The sequence below is a fragment of the Mobula birostris genome, chromosome 1, assembly GCF_030028105.1.
Source record: "Mobula birostris isolate sMobBir1 chromosome 1, sMobBir1.hap1, whole genome shotgun sequence".
Taxonomy (NCBI): domain Eukaryota; kingdom Metazoa; phylum Chordata; class Chondrichthyes; order Myliobatiformes; family Myliobatidae; genus Mobula; species Mobula birostris.
In genome coordinates this window covers 214,176,016-214,203,101 of record NC_092370.1, presented here as the reverse complement: position 1 = coordinate 214,203,101, position 27,086 = coordinate 214,176,016, and positions in this window count along the sequence as shown.

The window sequence follows — 27,086 nt, the reverse complement described above, 5'->3', positions numbered from 1 at the left end:
GACAAAATACATGGTGGTGCCTCCATTACAGTTGGAGTTGAGGAACCGGATCCCATACTGGGTCACGACCTTGGCATTGCCATCTGGTTCTGCCGGAGAAGTATCGGAGGATTGCGTTGAAGTCACTTCATGATGATTCTGGATATTTGGGGGTTGAAAAGACCTGTGGATTGCTCAGAGACTGGTTTAACTGGCTCGAATAAAGTTGGATCTTGAAGAATACTGCAAGTCGTGCATTCAATACATACAGCGGAACACGCTACCTACGCGAACAGCTCCCTTGTCCCACTAGTAGAGTGCGGGGCCCCTGGACCTGGTGTGTGTGTATTTCCTGTCAGTAGAACCCGATGCCAGCAACACGGTGAATGTCTTAGTCATCATGGACCACTACACCAGATATACACAGGCTTTTCCTACCAAGGACCAGAGCGTGTCCACGGTGGCCAAAGAATTATGGGAGAAGTATTTCATTTATTATAGCCTCCCCAGGGGTATACATAGAGATCAGCGACAGGATTTTGAGAACAGAATCATCCATGGGCATGCTTGGAGTCGAGAAGTCGAGGACCACGCCCTATCACCCACAGAGTGATCCTCAGCCAGAGAGGTTTAATCAGTTTTGGATGGACTCAAGAGTCAGCTGTGGTCAGGGTGCTTCCAGGGTGCTGCATCGGCAAGCTTGCGGCGCTGGAAGCTCATGGCAGGGAGAGTTTTTTTTTCTTCCTTCTACCGTCTGCATGAGATGATGGGACTTTCAAGAGACTTTGAGACTTTTTTTTACTGTGCCCATGGTCTGTTCTTTATCAAATTATGGTATTGCTTTGCACTGTTGTAACTATGTGTTATAATTATGTGATTTTTGTCAGTTCTTCAGTCGGTTTGTCTTGTGTTTCTGTGATATCATTTTGGAGGAACATTGTATCATTTCTTAATGCATGCATTACTAGATGACAATAAAAGAGGACTGCGTGTCCTCATAATCTAAGCTGACAGGCCGGGGAAGGCCTCACTAGGTAGACCGGAAGTATCCCCAGTTGTGTCGGAACCTGAAGAGTTAGGTGAGGGGGAAATGGCCATCTCGGAGAATTAAGAGACCATCGGATAGGCTGGCCTATGTAGCACCGGGGAAACAGTGTGTGGCACCTATCACCTTGGGGAGCTATGTCACTGCCTTTTACAGCTGGTTTGGACTTGGTGCTTTGCAGAAAGGGTGGCAAATTATCTCACCGTCATGAGGACATGACTAAATTTGGTGGGGGAAGTGTAATATGCTGTAAGGTTTCACTGCTAGTGTAATGGCCTCTCTGTAATGTTTCATGCTAATGTAATGATTTCTTCGCAGCAGCAATGTTTGGGTTATGACTAGAGGTAACAGAGACTTTGGAATGCGCAGTGTCCCATGAGAGGAGATGTTTTCTTTCTTGTGTGCCTCAGCAAAGGTTTCGAGGGCTTTTCTTCGGTGGAAGATGAAGAGAGAAGATGCCAGAATGGGGAAGTTGTAGTCTGCAAGATGGAGTGGACTTGGAATGGGGTTGGGAGTCGATGCCCGGTGGGAAGATCGATGGAGAATGAACAGATGGGAAAACCATGAGCTCCAATGTTGTGCATTAGGCTGTCTCATGAGAATGGGCTCTTTTTCTTTTTTTGTTTCTTTACTAACCCTGCAGTCAAATTAACAATTATATAGCTTGATTGTTTAATTGCATATGGTGTACCGTTTGTTATTTCGTGGTACTGATTTAAAACAGGGGAACATATCACTCAGCATCCACCCAAACAAGATTTCTCAAGTTTGGCTGGCTGGAGGCCGTCTTCCCCTAGATTAAGCTGCTAGCTGAACCTAAGGGTCACACATGTAATGCTGGATCATTACCTCAATAAGTAAATGAACAAGAGTAATTTTTTTGTGTTATTTATTTAATTAGGTTCTCTTTATCTAGTTTTAGGGCTTACATGATGATCTGATAATATTTTAGGTCATATTTATGCAGAAATAGAGAAAATTCTACAGGGTTCACAAACTATCTAGCACCACTGTCTATAGTTAAATGACAATAAACTTGACTTAATTTGAACTTTATTCATACAAAGAGGACAATCCACTAATTGAAGAATAGTTGGAGGTAACCCCCCCCACCCTACCCCGAGTAGTTAACTGAAAACTGAGTGATTCAATTTTTCTGCAAAATTCAACCTTTCTCCTTCTTGCGCCCAGTTTGAGTTTGGTTCTATTTTCTCACAAATCTCACATTAAAAAGTTGATAGAAAATCGGCATAACTTAATTCTCATCCACTGACAATTCATTAAATGCAGATTATGGGATAAACTTTAGATTTCAGTGTGTAAAAGGTGGCTACCTTATGGTGCATGGAATTCTCCTTTCTTTCAGCAACTGGTCTCTGAATCTCGTCCAGTATGTGTGGGTAGTTGGCTCTTTGCTGCAGCGAGAAATAATCCCCCAGCTCAAAACAATATCACTGCTTCAATGTGCAAGAGACCAAAAACAATACTGCTTAGAAGGGTCATTTGTTCTTCTTCCTTGTGTTTCTGCAAGATAAACTGAACACTCAGAGAAAAGCATGAGGCGCATAGATAAACAGGTGTACGTACTGATCTTGCTGGAATGAGAATAATCTTCCTGTGTTAGAAGATGGAGTCTCTCTTGAGAGCTGAAAAGACACATTTTGGCAAGAGGATTATTCAAGTCAGGCCAAGCATGGCGAAAGCAGATTATCACAATCATTATTCCTGCCATAGGGAGAACGGTATAGAATTCTATTCTCTAGAAAAGAGACTGAGAGATGACCTGAGTATTTAAGATTATGAAGACATCCACTGCAAACACTTCCATCAAATATTTGCACTGCTGGGGAGGCCACAAATGTGACTGTCAGTCAGTTATAAACCGAACAAAAACGAAGAGAAACATTGTCCATAGAGGGCTTGGAATGTGGAACGTGCTCCAAGGGAATGGTTAAGCCATTTAATGTAGATGGATTATGTAAAAGAAATCTTGACAGGATTCTGAAGGGGAGGGAAATAGGACCTGTTCTCAGTATGATGGGAAGAGAATTCTGTTGTGTTAACCACCATCTCTGGATACATAAAATCATACCAGAACATTCTCTGCAAAGCAAATCACAAACAAGAGAAAATCTGCAGATGCTGGAAATCCGAGCAACACACACAAAATGCTGGATAACTCAGCAGGCCAGGCAGCATCCATGGAAAAGAGTACAGTCGATGTTTCTGGCCGAGACCCTTCAGCAGGACTGGAGAAAAAAAGCTGAGGAATAGATTTAAGAGGTTGTGGAGGGGAAAAGAAACACAAGGTGATAAGTGAAACCTGAAGGGAGAGGGATGAAGTAAAGAGCTGGGAGTTTGATTGGTGAAAGAGATACAGGGCTGGAGAAGAGGGAGTCTGATAGAAGAGGACAGAAGGCCACAGAAGAAAGAAAACAGGGGAGGAGCACCAGAGGGAGGTGACGTGTGGGTAAGGAGATAAGGTGAGAGAGGGAAAAGGGGTTGGGAAATGGTGAAGGAGAGGGTTGGGGGGACATTAACGGAAGTTAGAGAAATCAGTGCTCATGCCACCAGGTTGGAAGCTACCCAGACGGAATATGATGTGTTGTTCCTCCAACCTGGGTGTGGCCTCATCATGACAGTGGAGGAAGTCATGGATAGACACATTGGAATGGAAATGGGAAGTGAAATTAAAATAGGTGGCCACTGGGAGATCCTGCTTTTCTCTGGAAAGAGTATTCCAGGGAATATTCTCCATAGAACTCTTCCTGCCTACATATAAAATAAGTCGAAACAAATGAAGAGCACAATAGGGGAAATAACAACTTAACAATTTACACTTATAGAACCTTTACATAATAAACGTCCACATACATTCACGTGACTCACTATTGGACCTGCAAGAAAATTCAGTGAATAACTTGCAGTCATTTCTACACAATTTTCTTGCTTATTTCAAGAAGGTATTAACTGCCTCTGCCTTTGGCCTTGAACTGCTCAACCATAATGCTTTCTTATAGATCCAGAGGCATGTAATGGGGTGGAGTGATTGAAGCAATTCACACTGATCTATTTTAAGGAATAAGAGAAGAACTTGGGGGAGTGCAATGACAGTATTGTTGATGGATTTGTGTGCAGTTCTGGTTGAATTATGTGCAATTTTGGTTGAACGTAGTTGAATTGTCAAAGACAGAATAAAAGCAAAATGGAGGGCATATAATATAGCAAAAATTAGTGGGAAGTTAGACAATTGTGAAGCTTTTAAAAGGCAATTTAAAAAGCCTGAAGGACAGAAAAGATGAAATATGAAGGTAGGCTAGCCAGTAATATAAAAGAGGATAGCAGAAATCTTTCAGACATAGAGTAAAACAAGGATGAATTTTAATACAGGACAACTGGAAAATAACACTGGAGATGTGGTCATGAGGGACAAAGAAATAATGGACAAATTTAATAAGTATTTTGTGTCAGCCTTTAATGTGGAAGACACTACCAGTATGCAAGAAATTTGTGAGTATCAGGAGGCAGAAGTGAGATTAGTTGCTATTACTAAGGTGAAGGTACTTGGGAATCTGAAGGTCTGAAGCAGATAAGCCACCTGAACTAGAAGGCAGCAGAAGAGATTGTGGCGGCATTAGTAATGATATTTCAAGAATCACTAGGTTCTGGAATGTTTCCAGAGGCCTGGAAAGTTGCAAAGGTCACTGCACTTTTTAAGGAGGGAGGGAGGTAGAAGAAAGGAAAACAATTAATCAAATTAGAGATAGAGCACGGAACTGGTCCTCCCAGCCCCTGGAGCAGTGTGCCCAGTAATCCACTTATTTAACCCTAGCCTAATCACAGGACAACTTACAAAGACCAATGGACCTACTAGTCGGTACATCTTTGGACTGTGGGAGGAAACACATATACACGGGAGAAATATACAAACATTCTTACAGAGGACGCCAGAATTGAACTCTGAATTCTGATGCCTGAGTTGTGTTATGGTCAGACTAACTGCTACACTACCATGACGCTTTAGGTATAGGCTAGTTAGTCTGACCTCAATGGTTGGGAAGATTCTGGAGTCCATTATAAAGGACGAGGTTTTGGGGTACATGATAAAATAGGCCAAAATCAGCAGAGTTTCTTTCAGGGGAATTCTTGCTTGACAAATTTGTTGGAATTTTTTTGAGGAAATAAGAGACAGGATAGACAAAGGAGAATTGATGGATGGTTATTTGGATTTTTAGAACGACTTTGACAGGGTTCCATACATGAGGCTACTTAGTAAGATAACAGCCCATAAAATATTACAGGAAAGTTACTAGGATGGATAGAAGATTGGCTGACTGGCAGGAGGCAAAGAGTGGGAATAAGGAGAGCCTCCTCTGATTGGCTTTTCACAATATATGTCAATGATTTTGATGATAGAATTGATGGCTTTGTGGCCAAGTTTGCAGACAATACAAAATAGGTGGAGGGGCAAGTAGTGTTGAGGAAGCAGAGAGGCTGCAGAAGGAGTTAGATATATTAGGAGATTGGGCAAAGAGGTGGCAGATAAAATATAGTGTAGGGAAGTACATTCATGCAGTTTGTTAGAAGGAATAAAGGCACAACATATTTTCTAAATGGAAAAAAAGAAGAAATCAGAGGTGCAAAGTTGTTTGGGAGTCCTTGTGCAGGATTCCCTGAAGGTTACCTTGCAGGCTGACCTGGAGGTAAAGAAGGCAAATGAAATGTTAGCATTCATTTTGAGAGGATTAGAATGTATGTAATGCTGAGACTTTACAAAACATTGGTCAGACCAGACTTGGAGTATTGTGAGTAGTTTTTGGTCCCTTACCTAAGAAAAGATACAGTGGCGTGCAAAAGTTTGGGCAACTCTGGTCAAAATTTCTATTACTGTGAATAGCTAAGTGAGTAAAAAATGAACTGATTTTCAAAAGGCATAAAGTTAAAGATGACAGATTTCTTTAATATTTTAAGCAAGAAACTTTTTTATTTCCTATTTTATTTTAACTTCATCAGTCCACAGGACTTGTTTCCAAAATGCATCAGGCTTGTTTAGGTGTTCTTTTGAACCTTTTGAATATAACTTTTTGGCTGCAATGAACAAAGGTATATTTGGAGAAAAAAGGGTGCAGAATTTCATGAAAAGAACCCCTCTCCAACTGTAAAGCACGGGAGTGGATTGATCATGCTTTGGGCTTGTGTTGCAGCCAATGGCACGGGGAACATTTACTGGTAGAGGGAAGAATGAATTCAGTTAATTACCAGCAAATTCTAGAAGCAAACATCACACCGTCTGTAAAAAAGCTGAAGATGAAAAGAGGATGGCTTCTACAACAGGATAATGAACCTAAACACACCTCAAAATCCACAATGGACTACCTCAAGAGGCGCAAGCTGAAGGTTTTGCCATGGCCCTCACAGTCCCCTGACCTAAACGTCATTGAGAATCTGTGGATAGACCTCAAAAGAGCAGTGCATGCAAGACGGCCCAAGAATCTCACAGAACTAGAAGCTTTTTGCAAGGAAGAGTGGGCAAAAATCCCCCAAACAAGAATTGAAAGACTCTTAGCTGGCTACAAAAAGCGTTTACAAGCTGTGATACTTGCCAAAGGGGGTGTTACTAAGTGCTACCATGCAGGATGTCCAAATTTTTGCTTCAGGCCCTTTTTCTTTTTTGTTATTTTGAAACTGTAAAAGATGGAAATAAAGAAGTTTTCTTGCTTAAAGTATTAAAGAAATGTGTCATCTTTAACTTTATGCCTTTTGGAAATCAGTTCATCTATTACTCGCTCAGCTATTCACAGTAACAGAAATTTTGACTGGGGTGTCCAAACTTTTGCATTGTAGGTTAGCATTGGAAAGAGTCCAAGGGGTATTCACAAGAATGATTCTGAGAATTGTGACGAGAATACACATAGATTAAGATGTTAGCTGTCCTGTGCTGGCACCAGTGGGATCAGCAGTTGGTCTGCCACCTGTCTTCAGGAGAGAGAGAGATAAGGAAAACAATGGAGCAGCATTTGGAGATGTTAATGAAGGGACGGGAGAGAGTAACGGAAGGAGAGCTGTCAAGATCGGCTCACCCTTTGAACCCTGAACTGTTTGAAGTGATGGACAGGCGATACCCCAACAGGGGGATAAAAAGGGACAGGTTCGCTAAGGCAGGACACACATGACACCCTGAGGTAACGAGACCCTGGAAGCAGTGCGTCTCTCACAAGTCGGTGGGAAGTTTTGGAAGGCCGGTTGCGGGACCAGGCCATAGACGCACAGGGTGGAAAGGCACGATCGGCGGGAACCTAGTGTGTGTCCACCCTTGCATGGGTGCCAGGTTCATCGCAGAGAAACGATCGTATCTGGAAACGGAGGGGTCACGGTCGGTGACCTCAGATGACATCACAAAGGACTCGCCCGAAAGCTGACTGCGAAGGTCTGTGTGGAAGCCGTTTTGAATATTCATTCATTTTGCTCTCTCTCTCCTTTCCCCCACTGTCCATCGCCACGGCAGCGATTACTGCGAACTGAACTGAACTAAATTGAACTGAACTTTGCATCACTTTGAAACTGGTCATTTACCCCTAGACAACGATAGAGCTTGATTGATCCTGTTATCTTAATTCTGTGTACATGTATGTTTATCATTGCTGAACTGTTGCATTCATTATCCTTTTGATTAGAGTACTGTGTTGCTTGTTTCTTTAATAAAACTTTCTTAGTTCTAGTAATCCAGACTCCAACTGAGTGATCCATTTTTGCTGGTTTGGCAACCCAGTTACGGGGTACGTAACAGAATGAACTTGTTAACATATGAGGCGCGTTTGATGGCTCTGGGCCTCTACTCACTGGAGTTTTGAAGAATGAGGGGGGGATTGTATTGAAGCTTATCGAATATTGAAAGGCCTAGAAAGAGTGGATGTGGAGAGGATGATTCTGATAGTAGAGAGTCTAGGACCAGAGGGTACAGCCTCAGGATAGAGGGACGTATATTTACAACAAGATGAGAAAGAATTTCTTTAGACAGAGGGTGGTGAGTCTGTGGAATTCTCTACCACAGATGGCTGTGGAGGCCAAATCATTGCGTATATTTAAAATGGAGGTTGATAGGTTCTTGATTAGTTGGGGCATCAAAGCTTGCAGGGAGAAGGCAGGGGAATGGAATTGAGAAGGATAATAATCAGCCATGATGGAATGGTGGAGCAGACTCGATGGGCCAAGTGTTCTCATTCTGCTCCTATGTCTTATGATCTAGCTTTGGTGGCCTAGCTACAGAAAGGATCTCATAAAGCTGGAAACGTTGCAAGAAAGATTCAGAAATATGTTACTGTGACTGGACGGAGACTGAGTAAGCTCAGCATTATATCCCTGAAGCATAGAAGACTGAATGTTGACTTTATGGAGTTAAACAAAATGATGAAGTGCATAGATAGGATGGGTGGTCACAGTCTTTTTCCCAGGGTGGGGTGTCTAAAACTAGAAAGCGTTATTATTAAGGTGATGTGGGAGGTAGGGGAATGATCTGAGGGGGCAACCTTTGTATCACAGTAGGTAGAAATTAGCTGCCAGAGGATGTGCTAGAGGTGTGTAAAAAGCTCTCACACAGGAGCATGGACAGGAAAGTTTAGAGGGTCATGGACCCAATACGAGGACATGGGACTTGCTTCGGTAAGCAGCTTGGTTGGCACGAATGAGCTGGGCCAAAGGCTCTCTCTATGATGCTCGCAGTAGATGAGTTGAGTTTATCATTATGCAGTGAAGTTTGATTTATTCCAGTAGGGATCCTCAGAGACAAGAGCCCCGTTGTCAAGCAACTGATAACCCTACACACAAAGACTAGCCAATGCCTCTTCCTCTCCTTTCCACTTACACCGGAAAAGGAGGTGGGCAGAGAAGGTTTTGCTGATTTGCATGTTACTTTATAGATTTGTAGAGTTGTTTACTATATTGTCCATTTCTTACGAAAGACACCAACCAAGCAGAGTCCACTGCCAAGAAGGCCCAGCAGCGCCTTTACTTCCTGAGAAAACTAAAGAAATTTGGCCTGTCCCCTAAAACCCTCACTAATTTTTATAGATGCACTGTAGAAAGCATTCTTCTAGGGTGTATTACAACCTGGTATGGAAGTTGTCCTGTCCAAGACCGGATGAAGCTGCAGAAGATCGTGGACATGACGCGGCACATCACACAAACCAATCTTCCGTCCTTGGACTCACTTTACACAGCACGCTTTCGGAGCAGTGCTGCCAGGATAATCAAGGACACGACCCACCCAGTCAACACACTTTTCGTCCCTCTTCCTTCGGGAGAAGGCTCAGGAGCTTGAAGACTCGTATGGCCAGATTTGGGAACAGCCTCTTTCCAAGTGTGATAAGACTGCTGAACAGATCCTGACCCGGATCTGGGCCGTACCCTCCAAATATCCAGACCTGCTTCTCAGTTTTTTTGCACTAACTTACTTTCCATTTTTCTATTTTCTATTTATGATATATAATTTGAATGTTTAATATTTACTATTGATTTGTACTCCAGGGAGTGGGAAGCGCAGAATCAAATATCGCTGTGGTGATTGTACGTTCTAGTATCAATTGTTTGGCGACACTAAAGTATTAAGTATAAGACACCGGCAGGACTTGAAAACTCAGAGGTTTTGTGATTATTGTCTGGAGAGAATGGGAAAAGTGAGGAGTTGAGAAGGAGGAAGAAAATTTAGAGATAGGATGGAGAGAGGGTGGGCTTTGGGAAGGATGGCGATGCAAAGGGAGAGGAGAAGATTTTGGGACAAATGGTTTTGGGTCGAAAATGTGAGACAGTGAATAGAGGAAGAAATTGGCCAAGATTTTCTGAGCTTATCATGTCCAAACTTTCAACCAGGTCGGATGTACAATGATATCAAACAGGTCCCACAAGCTCACACTTACATGCTCTTGGTTGAACCTTGAACAAAGATTAACAAGGCTTGCATAATACTCTGGCACATAAAGAATCATGTTGAGGCCTGTCAAAGAATGCATAGTCATGTTATCAGTGCCAAAAAAGGACTGAATTTCTAAATTTATTGTCGGAGGTCAAAGCAAGACTCTACCCAGACATTCATGGGAATGGCAAAGACAGAACTTTGATCTTTCAACAACATTTCAGCAAGCTCAAAATAACCTCCTGGTGATACCAAATGGGTCAACGTGGAAAGCTGAGACAAAAATTCCCTGGGTAAGAGCTATCACCCTATCCTACTCAGGAGAACTTTGCATCGGAAGGAATGTAGTGACCGCACTTTTCCGAAGAGTACTAAAAGATGATATGGTCAGCAACACCCATATCCTGAATATGAACAGGACATGTCTCCAGTTATACATTGTCCCAAGGAATATGAATCAATGCAAATGAAGAACAAATTCCTTATGACTAACCCAGTTACTGTCCAAGGGCTTGCAGTATGACAACCATGTATCTCACAGAATAGTTTTGAAATAGCTAAGGACTATATATAGCATTTGTTTATTATTATGGTTTTGTGCTAACCCTTTTTTATAGCTGTGGTGAGATGCAGATTATATTGTATATTGGGGATGGTTGTTCCCTTATCAGATTGAGAAAAGATTAAACCATATTAAACACAACATGTGAGCAGGTTTTGACGGTGTTCATTCATGAAATAAATATTCAACTACTAGGATTTGTTTCAGTGGGGATGTGTATTTTTTTTTCCAGACTGTGAATTTTTGTTCATTGGTGGATGGAGTAGTGGGGTTTGAGAGGTGGTGGGTGCAGAGTGAGGGAGAGGGGCTATGGCAGCAAATGTTGTGGAAGGTAACGTATGATTTACATTGGCATTCATGGATTTTAAAAGAGGTGGTGATCAATCAGGCACGTAAAGTCAGCCAGTGTGGCATTCCGCACTGAAAGCTGAAACAAAAGGAGCAAGAGACTGGGAATTGTTTTACAGGGTCATAAAAGTGCAGATGTTGATGGATTAACCAAGCTTTGTTCATTATTTTACCTCAGTTTGTAGACAGCTCTTTACGATTTGCTGGTGGTTATTGATTCTTGCCTGACAGCTGCAAATCTCTTGGAAAGTTAATCTATTTTCAGTTATGCAAAAGAGTAGTTTTAAAATATTGGAAGAAGTGCAAATCACAATAGAATCTTGAAGGAGAATGTCAGCCCATGAGTAATTATAAAATTTCTCCTTAAACAATTACTGCTCAGTGTGGAATACAAGAATAGCTGGGAAACTCCAGATTTTTTTTTAACTAGGGTATCCAGTAAGTAACGTATATTGACCTGGAGATTCTTTATGAATTTTCACCCCAGTTGACAGGAAAACTTGGTTAGGCAATATCTTTTATGCTGAGACATCATAAGAGTAACTGTTGTTGTCCAACTGTAGGGGGTTTAAGAAAGCTTAAAGCTCATTCAGTAGGCTTTAGATTTCTAACCTTCTTTAAGGAAGCCTTGTGGACTATTAGTTGGGGAATGAATTGTCAAATATAACACTTACGGCTGATAAGATGTTTTATATTTATTGAGAAACTCGTTAGATTCTGGACTAGTTCCTCAGGATTGGAGGGTAGCTAATGTAACCCCACTTTTTAAAAAAGGAGGGAGAGAGAAACCGGGGAACTATAGACCGGTTAGCCTAATGTCGGTGGTGGGGAAACTGCTGGAGTCAGTTATCAAAGATGTGATAACAGCACATTTGGAAAGCGGTGAAATCATCGGACAAAGTCAACATGGATTTGTGAAGGGAAAATCATGTCTGACGAACCTCATTGAATTTTTTGAGGATGTAACTAGTAGAGTGGATAGGGGAGAACCAGTGGATGTGGTATATTTGGATTTTCAAAAGGCTTTTGACAAGGTCCCACACAGGAGATTAGTGTGCAAACTTAAAGCACATGGTATTGGGGGTAAGGTATTGATGTGGATGGAGAATTGGTTAGCAGACAGGAAGCAAAGAGTGGGAATAAACGGGACCTTTTCAGAATGGCAGGCGGTGACTAGTGGGGTACCGCAAGGCTCAGTGCTGGGACCCCAGTTGTTTACAATATATATTAATGGCTTGGATGAGGGAATTAAATGCAGCATCTCCAAGTTTGCGGATGACACGAAGCTGGGTGGCAGTGTTAGCTGTGAGGAGGATGCTAAGAGGATGCAGAGTGACTTGGATAGGTTGGGTGAGTGGGCAAATTCATGGCAGATGCAATTTAATGTGGATAAATGTGAAGTTATCCACTTTGGTAGCAAAAATAGGAAAACAGATTATTATCTGAATGGTGGCCGATTAGGAAAAGGGGAGGTGCAACGAGACCTGGGTGTCATTATACACCAGTCATTGAAAGTGGGCATGCAGGTACAGCAGGCGGTGAAAAAGGCGAATGGTATGCTGGCATTTATAGCGAGAGGATTTGAGTACAGGAGCAGGAAGGTACTACTGCAGTTGTACAAGGCCTTGGTGAGACCACACCTAGAGTATTGTGTGCAGTTTTGGTCCCCTAATCTGAGGAAAGACATCCTTGCCATAGAGGGAGTACAAAGAAGGTTCACCAGATTGATTCCTGGGATGGCAGGACTTTCATATGAAGAAAGACTGGATGAACTGGGCTTGTACTCGTTGGAATTTAGAAGATTGATGGGGGATCTGATTGAAACGTATAAAATCCTAAAGGGATTGGACAGGCTAGATGCAGGAAGATTGGTCCCGATGTTGGGGAAGTCCAGAACAAGGGGTCACAGTTTGAGGATAAAGGGGAAGCCTTTTAGGACTGAGATTAGGAAAAATTTCTTCACTCAGAGAGTGGTGAATCTGTGGAATTCTCTGCCACAGGAAGCAGTTGAGGCCAGTACATTGGCTATATTTCAGAGGGAGTTAGATATGGCCCTTGTGGCTACGGGGATCAGGGGGTATGGAGGGAAGGCTGGGGAGGGGTTCTGAGTTGGATGATCAGCCATGATCATAATAAATGGCGGTGCAGGCTCGAAGGGCCGAATGGCCTACGCCTGCACCTATTTTCTATGTTTCTATGAGATAAAGCGCTGAATAGGCCTTTCAGCCCTTTGAGCCTCACTGCCCAGCAATCCTCCAATTTGATCCCAACCTAATCATGGGCAATTTAAAATGACCAATTAACCTACCAACGTGTACATCTTTGGACTGTGGGAGAAAACTTGAGCACCCAGAGGAAACCCACGTGGTCACAGGGAGAAAGTACAAACTCCCCTACAGGCAGCGGTGGGAATTGAACCTGGGTTGTCTGTTCTGTAAAGCGTTGTGCTGGGATAGTCATTGTATGCAAAATAGACTTACTCTGTGTTAGTTGTGTCCTTCTGTAGATGACCTAGAGTGCATTGGAGTCTCTGAAATACTTTTGAACTGTGGTGTCACTCGCATTGTGAGAAACAGAGCAGCCAAATTGCATACAGGAATCTCTTGTAGACAAAACAGTAATATCTAGCAGATAATCTGCTTTTCTGATACTCTGAGAAGAACATATATTGTACAGGACATAGGGAGACTACCTCATTATCAAGGGCTTTTGCATCCACCTGAGAGAGAACGGGTCCATAATTTAACCTCACATTAAAAAGAAGTGAACACATCTCTGCACCAGAGAGCCCTTGAGATCCAATCTCAGGAGTGAGACAAATGCACAGCCTTTAGACACAGAAGTAGGAAAGCTCACTATCATCTGGAACAAAGATGACATTAGTAAATGAATTACCCTTAGAAAAAAAACTTTTTTTACTGGCATTATTTTTGACTTTGCTATTTCGACATACTTTGATGCATTTGTTATGTAAGTGTCTGGAAATCTTGAGTATTGCTGCACAAACACCACTTTGGGCCCATTCCCCCAAAAAGAACTTTTAAGCACCTGCTGTTGCAGTTAAGGTATGCCAGGACAGGCTGCAGCTGGAAAGGTTTCAGGGTCAGTTGAATGTCGTAGTTTGCTGGTGAGGATGTAAAGGTGGAACATCTTTGACAGGCAGATTGTGACACATTCGACAGGGTACGCCTCTATAATACAGGCAGTTAAATGCATCAGTAACCTGCGTTACAGCTGAGTGTATATTCTGCATACTGAACTCATTACACAATATGTTGCATTGTACCATGTAAAGAGTTCTGCTTTTGTAGCAATGGAAAAAGATCTCAGCAAAGTGTATATTGTATATCATGATCATTCATTTGTGTATTAGAGATGGTCTCAGTACAACGACTGAGTCACGTAGTTTCCTAATTGAATTTCTGCAGTCTCCAGGAGTACTCCATCACGATTATATCAATTCAGCTGTCATCCCATAACAGGACTGCAGGAACTCTGACTATTAATTAGTTTATGTCCAAATACTTTAAATTGTTTTAATTTGAAATCTACCTAAATTGCACAGGGATAATTTTGAAGTCATCATTCACCAGTAGAACTATGGAGCCATGCAGTAAAGGAGGAATAAAGAAACAGTAAATACTGGAAAACACAACAGTTCAGCAGCAGCTGGGGAAAGAGAAACAGTCAACAGTTTAGGTTTAGAACCCTTCATCAGATCTGTCAGTTACCCTCTGTCTGTTCCAATGAAGGGTTCCAGATCTGAAACCTTGATTGATTCTCTTTCCACAGATGCAGTCTGACCTGCTGAGTTCCCCCCCCCCCCAACATCTTCACTTACAATAGAGGAGCCCATTCCAGTCTATCTGAATATCTTACAAATCAAGATTAAGTCTCTGGTTTTCCATAATCTGCAAGCATCTGACCACAAGACCCTACGAAAGTTTGTGAGGACTGCTGAGACAGGGTCTCTCTTCCACCCATCCGAGGTATTTATCACGAGTGTAGCATATGCAGGGCCATTAGCATTGTCAAGCTTGCTGACGATACGAAGAAGATGGGTAGAGGGGTAGGTAGTGCTGAGGAAGCAATGCCATTGCAGCAGGACTTCGACAAATTGGATGAATGGGCATAAAAGTGGTGGATTGAATACAGTGTTGGGAAATGTATGACAATACATTTTGGTAAAAGGAACAAAAGTGGCAACTATTTTCAAAATGGGGAGAAAATTCAAACATCAGAGGTGCGAAGGGACTTGGAAGTCCTCGTGGAAGACTCCCACAATCTTAATTTCTTGGCTGAGTCTGTGGTGAAGTAGGTGAATGCAATGTAGGTATTCATTTCAGATGGAATAGAATATAAAAACAAGGAAACACTGCTGAGGTTTTATAAGACGTTAGTCAGCCACACTTGGAGTATTGTCAACAGTTTTGGGCCCTTTATCTCAATAAGGATGTGTTGTCATTGGAGAGAGTCCAGAGGAGGTTCAGGAAGATGATTCTGGGAATGAGAGGGTTAATATACGAGGAGCCTTTGGCAGCTTTGGGCCTGTACTCACTGGAATTTTGAAGAATGTGGAAGGATCTTATTGAAACCTACTGAATGTTGAAAAGACTAGATAAGGTGGATGTGAAGGCATTTCCTATGCTTGGAGTGTCCAGAACTAAAGGGCACAGCCTCAAAATTGAGGGAGCAACCTTTTAGAATAGAGGGAAGGAGGAATTTTTTTTTTTTAAAATCCAGAGGGTAGTGAATCTGTGGAATGCTCTGAAACAGACTATGATGGAGGCCAAGTCCATGGATATATTTAAAGCAAAAGCTGATAGTTTCCTGATTGGTCAGGGCATCAAAGTTTATGGCAAGAATACAAGCGTATGGAGTTGAGTGGGATGAAGGATCATCCATGATGGAATGGTGGAGCAGACTCGATGGGCTGAAAGGCCTAATTCTGCTCCGATGTCTTATGGTGTTAACCCACATAGCTGTGACCAAGCTAGCACAATGTCGTATTTTGAGAGCACCATTTCCTAATTTAGAGTAACTCCCAACGCTTGAACAAGTGGTCTGGTCAAGTTTCACCAGTGACACTCATGTCTGAAAGGGGGAAAAAAATTCATACAGTGCTGTGGTTTACTTTCAAAAGGGGAAAGACAGGAGACTGCAATAAGGCAGATTAATAAATCACAGTGGCACCTCAAGAATGTGAGGCTGTCTGTCCCCATTTGATACTGAAATATTAAGGCAGGTTAGTTGCTTGAATTCCAGCTGCTTTTTTCATTAACACCACAAAAAACTCTGCTGACAAAACACTGGCCCTGGTCTTAACCTCACAAGCCTGTTGCAGTAGGGCAAGACAGTGCTGGATTATATTCTTATATAATATTGCCCCAAAGTACACTAAAGGAGGGATCTAACTCATGTTGAGCAGTAGGAGATGGATTTCCAGTAATGCAATTGCAAAAAAAGAGTCTTCTGAACTGGGAAAAGTCTGTAATGAAATTATCTCTAGATCAGCAATATTGGTGGGAAAGAAGGAAATTTCTACTATGAATTTTGTTTCTTTTTCCAGTCCTCTCCCTATGTTAGGATTGTTCCCCTTACATCACCCTGAAAGCATCTGACAAACTGTGTGAAAAATGTATCAAATGAAAGATCTGATAATTGGTGAGGCAGAGTTCAATATTCCCCAAGGGAACATCGGAAACTAAGGTATGCTGGCAGCTGACTGTACAGTCGACGTTTCAGGCCGAGACCCTTCGTCAGGACTAACTGAAAGAAGAGCTAGAAAGAGATTTGAAAGTGGGAGGGGGAGGGGGGGATCTGAGATGATAGGAGAAGACAGGAGGGGGAGGGATGGAGCCAAGAGCTGGACAGGTGATGAGCAAAAGGGATACGAGAGGATCATGGGACGGGAGGCCTAGGGAGAAAGAAAAGGGTGGGGGGAACCAGAGAATGGGCAAGGGGTATAGTGAGGGGGACAGAGAGAGGTGGGGGATGCTTTTACCTGGGCAAAATACTCCTCAAATTTTGTCATCAGAGTGTCCGATGTAAAGACTGTCTTATTAATTTGAATAGTCATTGATGTCCAAATTATCTTTGCCAACTATATGTAGAAAGGTAGATGCTTTCATTTATTTTCACCTGCACTTCCACTAAATATATCTTGAATCACTGTTTGAGGAGTTTCCAGTTATCAGTTAAATTGCTGGTAAACTGCATAGGTGTGGTAGGATGGGGCTTATCCATTCTGGTCAAGGTGACACCAGCTTACAATGCTCCTTCAGTCAACATCTTTCAGATTGCCCATGAAAATGTCTATTTTACTTCTTTTGCATCTGTTTTTCACTTTAACTGTGTTTCTGGGACTGTTAGAGCCTGTGATTTACAGTCTGGATATCAATTGAGGAGTGATCCAGTGCTTTGCTGCTCCAGAAGATTCGGGAAGTGACCGTGTACTTGGACGTCCTCGATGCGAAGAAACTTAAAGACAGGGCACGTGCCGATTCTCGACTCCATTTTGAGACATTGAGACAAATGTGGAAGGTGAGTGACAGTTCAGCACCGACTGCTTTCCTTTTGATCGCTGCCAAGAAGGAGCCTCTGAATGGCCTATCACTGTGTGGCTCACTGTGGCAGGCAGATAGGCCTCTACCTCATGAGGAGTCCCTCTCTTTCGATGAATGTCCGTGATATCGGAGGATGGTATCGTGGTTCTGTACTAATGGATTGGACTACTGTGTTTATGGACTGTGGACTTTTTCAGCCTTATGGTTTTTATATTGTGCTTTTTATCACCCACTCCTTTTCTGTTTTGTTGTTGGAGGAGGGGGTTTGGGGGGGGTTGATGTTCGGTTGTGTTATGTTAGTTTTTTGTGCGGGGAGGAGGTTGTTTTGGGGGTCAATGTTTTTGTTCCGTTTTGTGGGGGGGTTGATGATCAGGATGCCGTTCCTTTTTGTGCGTGGGTGGGTGGGTTTGATTGTTTTCTCCGGATGACCTTCATGTTCTTTTTTGTTTTGTGGTTATCTGGAGAAGAAAAATTTCAGAGTTGTATATAGATACCTACTTCGATAATAAATGAACCATTGAACATCTGATCAAATTAATTTTCAGACTGTCACCTGGTATTCCTTTGGTGAATCCGGTGAACTTCAGCAGCTTCAAGACACTACATGCTCCCTGAATGGCAGCTGCTCTCTTTTGGAACCAACATCTCTTACTTAGTCGCTCGTGGTGTTCATTTACACTTGTATTTAGACCTTAAGCCGACTTTTGAAACCATGTTATGTTTGTTTTTGTAAAGACAAACTTGTGTGGGTAAAAATGCTAGAACTATTTATACTTTATACTTTATTGTCGCCAAACAATTGATACTAGAACATACAATCATCACAGCGATACTTGATTCTGCACTTTCTGCTCCCTGGATTACAAATCGATAGTAAATATTAAAAATTTAAATTATAAATCATAAATAGAAAATAGAAAAATAGAAAAATGGAAAGTAAGGTAGTGCAAAAAAACTGAGAGGCAGCTCCGGATATTTGGAGGGTACGGCCCAGATCTGGGTCAGGATCCGCTCAGCAGTCTTATCACAGTTGTAAAGAAGCTGTTCCCAAATCTGGCCGGTCGAGTCTTCAAGCTCTGAAGCCTTCTGTCGGAGGGAAGAGGGATGAGAACTGTGTTGGCTGGGTGGGTCGTGTCCTTGATTATCCTGGTAATTAATATTTTATTTACAGATTTACAGCAATTGCTTCAGCTCAACCACATTTAACTTGGGACGCTCCAGCCCACCAGGGGCATATGTGACCTTTTCACCAATGACACTTCCAGTTCTGGGTGAACCACCTGCATTGCGCACTGGGACCTGAAGTTCTTTATTTTGTACACACATAGAACCACAGAGAGAACATATGGTAGAAAGAGTTCCTTGCTTGACTTCTGGTCCCTAACATGGTCATTGGCTAGTCAAAATTTAATGACAAACATTGTCTCTAACTGTACATTGGCAATGTATTTGCCTTAAATATTTTCTTTTATTTTATGGTTCTGAAATTAAATCTATGAGCCGCATGGGCCAAAATACCCTTCTGTGCTGTGAGGAATCAGTGACTCAAGGGACCACGTGTTCTGACGCAGGTCAGTTTGGTATTGGCCATGGCACTTGATCGAACCAGTGATGCTGGTGGGAAGCTCAGTGAGCTGAATTTCAGTTGTGGGTGCCGAGCTGTCGGTTCCAGTCATTCCACATACAGGCAGCTCATCTTCTGTGGGTGCCAGGAAATTGTGCCTGCAGTTCATGGGGGGGGGGGGGGCGGCAAAGCTTTCCTTAGTTAACTGATACTCTTGAAGTAACTGAGGCTTTGGAAGCATGGCTTCCATTTCACTGTTGTATGACTGACACCGCTGTAGAGTAGCCATTAGCAAAGTGATGATTGAAAACAGTTATATTGGGCAGTTATGTTGGACTGGCAATGACATTGTGTCTGACAATTGTCTGCGGTCAAGAGAAAATTTCAATATCATTCTCAGGACTTCTAAGTTACATTTTCTCTTCACAGCTTCCTAATTCTATATAAAGTTCATCAACATGAGATTTGAGCCTCAGCACCAGACATTTTCCAATTCACTGGTTCACAGACCTTTCATCCAATTACAAAGGGACATTTGTTATCTTTCAATTCCAGTTGTAATGGCATCTTCACCACTGCACCTTCTTTCTGCCTACAATTGCTTTCTCTTCCCCTCAGCACAAGCATATGCTCAACAAATTACCGGTAACAGAATATTTATTGTAAATATTCTGTTACTCTCTTAAATGTTATTATAATGATTAATGTAAAATGTTCAGCTGGGGTTTAATCAATCCCAGATGCTCTGCAGAGCAATTTGAAGGATTAATGCTAATTTAAATATTTTTTCAAAAAAATATAATACTCCTTTATAACAACTGCTCAGCAAAAGTTTTGCTTGACATTTTATGAACTATGCAGACACGCTGTCTATCGAATGTCATTTGACTGCAAGGTGTTTTCCTACTGAGAAATCTGAGCATGCAGTCAGGCAGACTGAAGTGACACAGAGCTGACAGATGCCTTTGCAAGACTTCTTTTTTCCTAATCTATCTGCAATGATGCGCTTATGATGTGGTCAGAATGCCAGAATGATCAACGATGCTACTTACAAGTTCCATCTCCATTGTTGAGAGTATTCAGAGGCAGGAGTTGAAGAGGTCTGATAACTTCACTCAGCGAAGACTATCATAGGGCAATCTCGAAGGCAGATTTACTGAATATAATTGATAGACTTTTGTGTACTGAGGAAGCAAGCACTCAAAACTGTCAAAAGTAAACCACAGTAAATAAAACAAACTGTGAAATCAGTTAGATTAAATATGACTTTCACTGGCAGACATGGTAAATTTGTAAAGGAGTCAAGCTAAGTATAGTGTACCTTATGTCTCCTATTGCGATTACATTTTCTATCCTTTTATGTGGTTGTGGTTAATATCTTAATGTGGACTGTGAACCCTGTTCATCTGTGAAGAAGGAATTTGAACAAGTAGGGACAGCACTGGACATGCAGCCGGTTACAGAAAAAAATAACAAAAATGTCTTCAGACTTTGGGGGTAATTTTTTTAATCATCAGCACAACGGAAAATGAAAGAAAACTGCAGGAGTAACAGAAAGTACTGGAAATGCTGGTCAGGCAGCAACTGTGGAGAGAGAAACAGGTTTAATATTTTACTTTCTTATTTTCATATTTAACCAAAACATGAACACGGTTTGTCTTTGTACAGCTGCCACTTAACCTGTTGAGTATTACCAGTTTTGTTTTTATTTCAGCTCTTTAATTGTTGTGTTTCTATTCTGATTTTATTCTCAACGGATTAAAAGTTCATAAAGCAAAAAACAAATCAAGTAAAAGTGCCCCTTAAAGTATATTGACCCAAAATTTACCAGCTCAGATGAAAGGCCATCAAACTTCAATGTTAACTCTGTTTCTCCTTCTCTATGCTGTGTTAAATCTGGATCAATTTTTTGTCCCTCATTAAAACAACCAAGGTTGGAAATGCTTAGCAGGTTAAGCAGCATCTATGGAGAAAGAAGTAGGGTTAATACAGTACAATAAATACAACTCTCTAGCTCAGTCAAAATAATGACTGCAAATGCTGGAAATTTGAAATAAATTGAATAATATCTGTAAATACAATCCAATGAGACACCATCTAAGGCAGGGGTTCCCAACATGGGGTCTACGGACCACAAGGTTAATGGTGTGGGTCCATGGGATAAAACAATGTTCGGAAACCCCTGATCTAAGGGAGGGGCAATGGCAAACTTTTAAAATCAAGGATCAGATCTTGCAAAAGGTTATTGACTTGTAGCATGAACCACTTCTCTCCCCACAAATTCTACCTGATCTAATCAGTGTTTCCAGCATCTTCTTTTTTAAAAGGCAGCTATTTGGTAGATATTTTCAAACTTTGAGATAAGAATATTTAAAGGCAAGAAAACTGCTTTTTGAATGATTTAAGAGCATGATAGATAATGGAAATTAGGGGATGACATATAGAGCACTTGCACCATGATGCAAAGTAAAGAAGGCAACACCCAATGGCCTTGGTTGCATGTACATTCGACTGACAAAACGTTTTAGAGCAAGAGGATGGCCAGAGGCCTCGTTTCCATAGATCCTCACAGATATTTAGTCTTCATGTTCTGTCATTATTATTCACTGTTCTAACTCAGGGCCTCAGCTTAAGACTGGCGGAGACTATGGTGAGACTCTGGATTTTTAGCTCAGACTAACAAATAACTCAGATAAGCAGTATGGTTCAGTGCGGTGCCAATTATGTTGTGAAGTCAGCCATGATTTGGTTTGTAGAATTCTGACATTGGAAACTGAACAGTAAAAATCTAAGCCAAAAAAAACCCAACAAATTAACAAAAGGTTTCTGCACTAGCAGAATTGTTACCTTTTGGTTGAAGGTTGGAATACAGTGATGGATACTAGATCTTTTCCTTGAGAAGGCTCCACATTCAGCAGTCATCCTGGGGGATTTCAGCAATCATCCTGGTAGCGGTGTACATCCCACCAGGGACCAGTGTCAAATAGGCTCTAGTCGAACTGAACAGTGTAATCTACAGACAAGAAACAGCACATCCTGATGCCTTCCCTATCATTGTGGGGAATTTTATCCAGGCCAGCTTGAGAAAGTCTTGAAATAATTATTACCAACAAATTGTAGTACTGGAGGAGCCAACACACTGGACCACTGTTACATCACCATCAAGAGCACTTACCATGCGATCCCACGTCCACACTCTGGAAAGTCCGATCACTTGGCTGTACATCTACTTCATGATTAAAGGCAGAGACTGAAGACTGCAGCACAAGTAGTGAGAAACAAGTAGATATAGACAAGGGAGGTGCAGGAGTGCTTACCATAGTGCTTTGAATCAGTGGACTGGACTGTGTTTAGGGATTCATCTTCGAGTCTCATTGAGAATGCCATAGCTGTTCCTTTACTTTACTAAAGCCTGTGTGGATGAGCGTGTGCCTACCAGTACATACTGTACATACCTGGATCAAAAGCCATGGATGAACCAGGAGGTTTGTAGTTTTCTGAGGACTAGGTCTTTGGCATTCAAGTCTGGCCACACAAGTCTGCACAAGAAAACCAGGTACAACTTGTGAAGGGCTGTCTCAAAAGCAAAGGAATAATTCTGAGCGAGGTTGCAGGTGGAATTGGATGCATGTCAACTCAGGCAGGATTTGCAGGCTATTACTTCCTGCAAATGCAAACCTAACATCATGAATGGCAGCGGTGCATCACTCCCGGATGAACTCAATGCCTTTTATGCTCGCTTTAAAACTACAGCTGTGAGGCTCCTTGCAACACCCAGTGACCTTGTGATCTCTGTTTCAGAGGCCAACGTCAGGCTGTCTTTCAAGATATTGACCCCTCGCAAGGTGTCAGGCCCCAATGGAGATCCTAGTAGGGCTCTGAAAATCTGTACCAACCAACTGGAAAGGGTGTGCAAAGACATTTTCAGTCTCTCATTGTTACAGTCGGAAGTTTCTACCTGCCTCAAAAGGGCAACAATTATACCAGTGCCCAAGAAGTAAAGGGTGAGCTGCCTCGATGGCTATCACCCAAGGGCACTCATATCTATGGTGATGAGAGGCTGGTTATGACTAGAGTTAACTCCTGTCTCAGCAAAGTCCTGGACCCACTGCTACTTGCCTATCAGCACAATAGGTGTACGGAAGATGCGATCTCATTGACTCTTCATGTGGCTTGGATTACCTGGACAATACAAATACCTATATCAGGACGCTGTTTATTGACCACAGCTCAGCATTTAACACCATCATTCCTACAGTTCTGATCAAAAAGCTCCAGAACCTGGACCTTTGTATCTCCCTCTGCAACTGGATCCTCGACTTCCTAACTGGAAGACCACAACCTGTGTGGATTGGACATAACATCTCCACCTCACTGACAATCCACACTGGTGCACATCGGGGCTGTGTGCTTATCCCACTGCTCTGCTCTCTCTACACCCATAACTGTGTGGTTAGGCACAGCTCAAACGCCATCTATAAATTTGCTGATGATACAACCATTGTTGACAAAATTTAAGATGGAGACAAGAGGGAGTACAGGAGTGAGATATACCAGCTAGTTGAGTAGTGTCACAGCAACAAGCTTGCACTCAACGTCAGTAAGACCAAAGAACTGATTGTGCACTTCTGAAGATCTCTACTGGACCCATAATATCAGGGGTCCCCAACCTTTTTTGCATTGCGGACTGGCCGACCGGGGGGGGGGGGGGGGGGGGGTAGGGTCGCCAACGAACAAGAGAAGTCAAATGCGTTGTTTACCCAAAAGACTACAATGACCATGAAACCTTGCGCGGGCACCAATGCGCATGCGTATTGTGACCTGCCGATTCCCCCCCCCCCCCCCCCCCTACCGCAGCAAATCCTTTTTTTTGGCGATTCTGTTCGTGGGGGTGGGTGTTGATCACTACCGGAATATAGGTGATAAGTGGGTAATATACTCAATTTTGTTTCTAAAAAGGTTTATCTAACGAATTTAATATTAAACACAGAGCGCTTATTTTCCTCGCATGGATATAATGATAAGTCAATTATCAGGGGAGCTTGAAGTAAGTAAGTTTTGAATGAACTTCCAGTAGAAGTGGCAGAAGCAGGTTCGATACGATCATTTACAGAAAAATTGGAGAGGTATATGGACAGGAAAGAAATGGAGGGTTACGGGCTGAGTGCAGGTCGGTGGGACTAGGTGAGAGTAGCGTTCGGCACGGACTAGAAGCGGAGAGATGGCCTGTTTCCATGTTGTAATCGTTATACGGTCACTTAGAAGTCAATAGCATCATAACATTTTAAGTAATATTTGGATATTAAACGCACAGCAAATATTTTCCCTGTATGAATATATAAAATCATTGCAACACACCAATATCGCTGAATCAGTGGGAGCCCTGGGCTTGTTTCCCTGCAACAACACCGTCCAATCAAGGGATGATGGGAGACATCGATAGTCGAAGGGGGTTCCTAATGTCCAGTCTATTCTGCAGTTTAGTTTTCGTTGCATTCATTGCAGAAAATTCTGTTTCGCAGAAAAATGTTGGAAATAGAAGCAATGTTTTCAGTGCTTTCGTGGCTATCTCAGGATATTTAGCCTTGACTTTGATCCAAAATGCCCATAGAGATGTTATGTCAAACGTACTTTTCAGCCCGTCGTCATTTGCAAGCTCGAGGAGTTGATCGCCTTCCCGCCCTGACACGGATGACATGCGGGTCATGACTTCACATGCGTAATGGCTGATCAGTGGCCGTGACAGGGAATGAGGAAAGGTGCAGCTGACCAAATCATATCGCTTCCTCGCGGCCCGGTAGCGCATGCCTGCGGCTCGGTGGTTGGGGACCGCTGCATAATATCAATGAGAGGTCACGACAGTAGCTATATCTCATTAGGAGCTTGAGAAGATCCCATATGTCACCAAAATCCCTTGCCTATTTCTACAGTTGTACCATGGAGAGGATTCTCACTGGCTGCATCCCCATCTGGCATGGTGGGATGGTGTGTGGCTACTGCACAGGATTGAAATAAGCTGCAGAGAGCTGTAAAATTAGTCAGCTCCCTCATGTGCACTAACTTCTATAGTATCCAGGACATCTTCAAGGATCGATGCCTCAAAAAGGTGGTATTCATCATTAAGGACACCCATCATCCAGGTCATGCTGTGTTCTAATTGCTATCATTATGGAGGAGGTACAACAGCCTAAGACGCACACTCAACAATTCAGGACCAGCTTCTTCTCATCTGCCGTCAGATTTCAGAATGGACATTGAACCTACGAACTACATTTTTGTTTCTATTTCTGCACTACTTATTTAATTTAACTATTTAATATATACCTATTGACTTACTGTAATTCGCATTTTTTCTATTATTATGTATTGTAATGTACTGCTGCCATACAACAACAAATTTCACGGCAAACTGTATACTGGCGATATTAAGTATGATTCTGATTCTGATACTTTCAGTTTCTTCTTCATGGTCCCTCTCCAATTTGGTGTCAAGTCACTAATCGTCCCATCACCAATTGTTCAGGAGCTTGAAAGCACGTGGCAGATGTGAGTACAGAGACTGAAACACATCCACCAGTTCTGTGTGAAGTTTCAGACACTCAAAGGGCCTCAACTCTAGAGTCTGAAAATGGCATGAAGTTCCTTCCTGTCATTTCCCTGCCTTAGGGACATAAAGCACTAATTAAATGAGAATTAAGGACAAGTATCTGATAGAAGAAGAAAGCACTGTGATGGAAAATACTGGGTTGAATGCTAAGATTGGATGAACATACAGGATAAGAGAAAGATTCATCTGTTCAATCAAACATACATACAAGCATACAAATTAGGAAAAGGAGTTGACTAGTCAGTCCCTGAAGTTTGTTCAGCTAATAAGAAAGAAGAGGGCTGATCTGACTGCAGCCTCAGCTCTGTACTCTGTTATGTTAAGTATCCTGTTAAGATCAAAGCATAAGGTTGATCGGATGACCAGTTGAAGCCCAATGGCTGAAGCTTAGAGACTGGAGACCTGCCTGGAGCACTAAGATCCAAAGGACAGTTATTATCAAAGTACGTAGGCAGTATACAACTCTGAGATCCGTCTTCCATCAGACAGCCATGAAACAAACCCCCACACTTAAAAAAAAAATTCAAATCACGCAAACGGTAATAAAAGTTAGCAAAAGACACAGAATATAAAGTCATTAAAAGGGTTCAGGCATATTCATTTTAGCTCAGTTCATTTCAATCCAGCACTTTGTCCTTCAACAACTCAGCCTGCAGATCCAGTCCTCTTCAATCACAATCATACAAAATAGCAACAAAAAAAGCAGCAGCCAGAAACCAGACATCATGACATGAACTATAGAGTCCAAACCACAAACGGCGTCAATTAAACACTGCCCAGGATCCAGGACTCCGGCACTCACTCCCCGAATGAGAAGGAGAGAGAGAGAGACCATTTGAACACAGGGACCTTCCTCTGGGAGCATTGGGCAAGAGGGAGAGAGAGACAGAGACCAGACGCACGCAGACACCTTCCTCTGAGAGCAGTGAGTGAGTGTGTGTGTGTGAGAGAGAGAGAGAGAGAGCATTGGAACACAGGTAGATGGTGTTGAACTCCCACCCACCTTCCGTTCTCATCCTTGATGATTTTCAATCTCATTGACACTTTAATCAACGAGATCAGTGAGAAAAAGATTTGGTCATGGGTTTGCGCCTCCTTTCCAGGCTCCTTGGCCTTGAGGCTGTACACTTTGCTCAAAGACTCCCCGATCTCCCTTGGAGAGATCAAAGAGTCAGGTCATTCAATCAGCGAAAAACACTCAACCAAAATATAGATCACAGGCTCCAACAGGAGCAGAACCCACATTTGAAAGAAAAAGAATATATAAATCAAGCGAGAAAAGTAGTTTTTTTCCTGCCGAAGTATTTCGGCCCGAAACGTCGACCATACTCTTTTCCTAGATGCTGCCTGGCCTGCTGAGTTCCTCCAGCACTTAGTGTGCGTTGCTTGGATTTCCAGCATCTGCAGATTTCCTCTTGTTTGGGAGTAGTTTCGTGAGCCGTGCGTAGGATATTGCCCTTGGTCAGGTTGTTTGTTAGTGCCATCTTCTTCCGGAACTGTCTGTATG